The sequence below is a fragment of the Scylla paramamosain genome, chromosome 19 (genome assembly GCF_035594125.1).
Source record: "Scylla paramamosain isolate STU-SP2022 chromosome 19, ASM3559412v1, whole genome shotgun sequence".
Lineage (NCBI taxonomy): Eukaryota > Metazoa > Arthropoda > Malacostraca > Decapoda > Portunidae > Scylla > Scylla paramamosain.
Genome location: NC_087169.1, coordinates 23,486,142 through 23,491,141, shown reverse-complemented (window position 1 = coordinate 23,491,141; position 5,000 = coordinate 23,486,142). Strand labels below are relative to the sequence as shown.

Genomic DNA, 5,000 nt, shown 5'->3' with positions numbered 1-5,000 from the left:
GGAGCAGACTACTGGGGTGATTTGTGCACAGGTAAGTGGCAGTAGGTGGATGAGTGTGTGTAACGAGTGTATTAATGTGTGTGAGGGAAATAAAGGGGTGTGAGGTATGACGGGCCAGCCTGCCGCAGCTCACCCCTGGCCTGTTAAACCTTCCGTCAGACTTAAACTAGGCAGTGGCGGTTAGGTCTGACCAGCGGACATGAAAGCATAGTCATGTGGCTCCATTCACTGCCACGGGTGACTTATGGTGACGAGAAATAAAGTAAATATTGGCTAATATATACGGACGTCCGGATCATGTCTGCTTATATTTTTAAAAAAGTTGAATTTTGGCGGGTTTTCATTTCACGGAAGAGTTCATTTGTTAATATTTCGTCATGCGGGTTACGTTGAAACTAAATATTACGAGTATGACTAAATAAAAAGCCGAAATAATGTAAAAAAAAAAAATAATAATAATGAAGGTACCGTGGATTGGCAACACTTACAATGTAAACAAACAGCTGATCACGGGTCCGGAGCGAGGCAAGGAGATAAAAATAATAATAAACGAAGGAAATAGAGCAAATACTCGTAGAAGGACGACAGCAGGCAGAGAGGGGCAGGAGAAGTAGCAGAATCAGGGAAAGGCGTATTGGTGCCAGTAAATAAGGTGAGAGCTGTAATAAGGCTGGTAAATAAGACTTAATAGATAATTGTGAGAAAATATTTGTTTTGTATATTAGGTAAGTGTGTGTGCGTGTATATATGTGTGTGTGTGTGTGAGAGAGAGGTTGGCATTCAGTCAATCAGTCAGTCAGGCACTAAACCAAGCTGAAATAGTCAATTAATTAACCAGTCAATCAGGCAGGCGGTCATTTAGATATTCAAAACATCTAACCACAAAAAAACAGTAAAAAAACACTGGTAAATTTATAGTTTAAGCCAATGTTTCCAATCTGTACCCACGGCCCACGGCGTTATTATTATTAATTTCCGACAAGTAGTGTAATCGTTAGAAATGATGTGAATAGTGAGAAGAACAAAATGAGGTAGGTTATTACCACGTAGTGTGTAATGGCTTAAACTATAATAAAACCTAAATTTTTATAGGCCTGGCATTTCAGTGGGATTTCTGTTTTTATTGGATTTTTGTTGCCCTTGGCTCGTGTCACTCCTTCAGAAAAAGGAGAAAAGGTATTTGTCTCTCCTCTTGCACTTTTCCCTCTTCAGGTGTCTCATATTTGGGAAGAATTGTGACATACTGGATACGTTTATCTTCAACACACACACACACACACACACACACACACACACAGATAAGATACTTTTAAATGTATAAATCTTACCTCACCTTTTATGAACACAGTTAAGTTCCTTTGAAATAATTAGTGGGTGTTTGTCAGTGTTGATGAAGAGTTATGCCATGACCTGCTCTCTTAAGCATTACCAGTGACCTGTTTGGTTATGAGTCATGTTAGCAGATGAACCTGGCCTGACCTAACTAACCTACCACTGCAGGGACAAGCAACACCAAATGTTAGCCTCACTTTGATTAATACTTCATATCACCTATAGTAATGGACACACACACACACACACACACACACACACACACACACACACACACACACACACACACACACACAAATTCATTAAAGTATCATGTCTTGCTTCTTTATCTCCTTTCTCCTTTTTTAAAATTAATTAATTAATTAATTTATGTATCTATCTAGTTATTTATCTATTTATTCATATACTACTACTACTACTACTACTACTACTACTACTACTATTTGTAGTAGGAGAGGTAAGGCTCTACTGTAGTCAGAGGAAACCTTGTAGCAAATTGTTATCCATTGTATACTGACAAAGAACTTCTCTCCTTAACAGGTGGACTTGGAATCTCTCAGGGGAAACTACATGTAGTAATTGAATTAAAATGGCTAGAACCAGAGGATGGGGTTGTGCGTCCCCGGGAGTTCAGAGGGTGCCGGCGCTTCAACTGATGGTGTGGACCCATGAGACAGAGGCTCCACCAGGTGTGTGTGTGTGTGTGTGTGTGTGTGTGTGTGTGTGTGTGTGTGTGTGTGTGTGTGTGTGTGTGTCTCTCTCTCTCTCTCTCTCTCTCTCTCTCTCTCTCTCTCTCTCTCTCTCTCTCTCTCTCTCTCTCTCTCTCTCTCTCTCTCTCTCTCTCTCTCTCTCTCTCTCTCATACACACACACACACACACACACACTTTTATATAAAATTTGAGCATTTGATAAACAATCAATCAGTCAATCACACACACACACACACACACACACACACACACACACACACACACACACACAAATATTTTGAAAAATTAACGAAAATACAACAAATTATTATTGTTATTATTGTTATTTTTTGGGTAAACTTTAAATATTGGGTAAACGGTACCTCAACACGTCTGTGGTGCAAAATCCGGGCAGAGTAGAGCGATGCGACTTCCCCCCTGTAGTGTGGGAAAGTGTGAGGGAGTGTGAGAGAGACAGAGAGAGAGAGAGAGAGAGAGAGTGTGTTGTTAATCTGTCACTAGAACTTGAAAAACTCTTGAAAACCCTTACAGCTTCAGCTTTTGGGATGTGGAGATCTGGTTAATCTATCACTAGAACCTTAAAAAACACACTTGAAAACCCTTACAACTTCGACTAGAGCCTTTGGAAAGTAGAAATGTTAATCTGTCACTAGAACCTTGAAAACACTCTTGAAAAACCTTGCAACTTCAACTAGTGTCTTTGGAATGTAGAAATGTGGTCAATCTGTCACTAGAACCTTAAAAACACTGCAAGAAAACCCTTATAACTTCAACTAGAGCCTTTTAAAAGAGTGTTTCTCCTGTTAATAATGTAGTAATTTTGTTAATCTGTCTCTAGAACCTTAAAAACAACCTTGAAAATCCTTAAAAGAGTGTTTCTCCTGTTAGTAATGCAAAAATGTTGTTAATGTGTCGCTAGAACCATAAAAACACCCTTTAAAACCACAGTAACTTCTATTGCAGCCTTTTAAATACAGGTAGCAGGGTTCTCAGGGGTGTTTCTCCAGTTAGTAATGCAGAAATATTGTTAATCTGTCACTAGAACTATAAAAACACCCTTGAAATGCCTTACAACTTCAACTAGAGCCTTTTAAGGATAGTTTGTGTAATTTTTGGGATGTTTTTGGGTGTTTTTGAGGTATTTTTGTGGTATTTTGGGATGTTTTTTGGGGTGTGTTAGGGTGTTTTGGTGTGTATAATTTTGTTTTTTGGGTTTTTAGGGATATTTAAGGTGGGTTTGATAAGTTTTGGGGCATTTTGGAGTGTTTTGGTGGGTGAAAATGTGTTTTTGGTGTGTGTCAGAGGTATTTTGGATGTTGGGGTGTTTTGGGTGTGTAGAGGTGTGTCAAGTTAGGATGTGATTGAAGTGTTTTGGGGTGTTGGGGTGTTCTTTGGCGTCTTTGGTGTGTGTCGGGTGTTTTGATGTGTTAGGGGTGTTTAAGGGTGTTTAAGGGTGTTTTTGGTGTGTGTCAGGCTGTGTCAGGGGTGAAATGTTTTGGTGTGTTTTTTTGGTTATTTAAGGATGTCTTTTTGGGTGTTTGATAACCTTTAATGTGTCTCCCTGCTTCTGTCTGTCCCTAATCTGCCCTAACTCCTACAGGGTAACAGGGACGTGAGGGGTCTCCAGCAGCATGCCTGAAGATACTTGTGTGTGGACGAGGGACACACACTCAAGAACCACAAGTGAGTGTGGGGAAAGAGAGAGAGAGAGAGAGAGAGAGAGAGAGAGAGAGAGAGAGAGAGAGAGAGAGAGAGAGAGAGAGAGAGAGAGAGAGAGAGAGAGAGAGAGAGAGAGAGAGCACTCTTGAAAATCATTACACTTTCAACTAGAGCGTTTGGAATGTAGAAATGTTGTTAATCTTTCACTAGAATATTGAAAACACTCTTGAAAAACATTGCAACTTCAAGTAGAGCCTTTGGAATGTAGAAATGTGATTAATCTGTCACTAGAACCATAAAACACCCTTGAAAACCCTAACAACTTCAACTAGAGCCTTTTAAAAGAGTGTTCCTCCTGTTAATAATGCAGTAATCTTGTTAATCTGTCACTAGAATCTTAAAAACACCCTTTTGAAACCACAGTAACTTCAACTGCAGCTTTTTAAAACACAGGTAGCAGAACTCTCAAGTTTCTTCCATTAGAAATGCAGAAATCACTCTAATGTGCCACAAAAACCATAAAAACACCCTTAAAAACCCTTGTCACTTCATCTAGAGCCTTTTAAAAGACTTTCTTCAGTTAGCAATGCAGAAATCTCACTAATCTGTCACTAGAACCACAAAAACAACCTTGAAAACCTAATTCATCTCCCTCCCCCCTTACAGGTCCCTGAACACCTTTCCCCCCATGAACTGGCTGCTGTTTACTGGGACACCCTTGCAGAACAGCCTGGCGGAGCTCTGGGCCCTTCTGAACTTCCTAATGCTGGATATTTTTGGTTCAATGTGAGTGAGATGCAGGAGGGAAGTGAGGAGAGGACTCTGAGGCAGGAATGGGAGGGCCAGGCCATCTCCACTCTAATGAAGATAAGAGAGAGGGAATGTGGGTGTGTTTGGGAGTGTTTTGGTGGCTTTGGGTAGGTTTGGGTGTGTTGTGGGAGTTTTTTATGATTATTTAAAGAGGTTTTTTTGGGCTGGAGAGGAGTTTTTTTGGGCTGGAGAGGAGTTTTTTGGGCTGGAGAGGAGTTTTTTGGGCTGGAGAGGAGTTTTTTGGGCTGGAGAGGAGTTTTTTTGGGCTGGAGAGGAGTTTTTTGGGCTGGAGAGGAGTTTTTGGGCTGGAGAGGAGTTTTTTGGGCTGGAGAGGAGTTTTTTGGGCTGGAGAGGAGTTTTTTGGGCTGGAGAGAATTTTTTTGGGTCTGGAGAGGAGCTTTTTGGGCTGGAGAGAAATGTTTTGGGCTGGAGAGAAGGTTTTGTGGGCTGGAGGGAAGTTTTGTGGGCTGGAGGGAAGTTTTTGGGC

At 40.8% G+C, this 5,000-nt stretch overlaps 1 long non-coding RNA gene across 1 annotated transcript in view; it reads left to right on the top strand.

The window, feature by feature from the left end:
• Positions 1 to 383: 383 nt before the first annotated feature.
• LOC135109966 (uncharacterized) overlaps positions 384 to 5,000 on the top strand; it is a 5,259-nt gene continuing 642 nt past the window's right edge. The window contains exons 1-4 of the long non-coding RNA XR_010272979.1: positions 384 to 652; positions 1,873 to 2,021; positions 3,645 to 3,727; positions 4,370 to 5,000. The exon at positions 4,370 to 5,000 is cut by the window's right edge and continues 642 nt beyond it. This is a non-coding gene — a long non-coding RNA (uncharacterized LOC135109966). The remainder of the gene's footprint in view (positions 653 to 1,872; positions 2,022 to 3,644; positions 3,728 to 4,369) is intronic.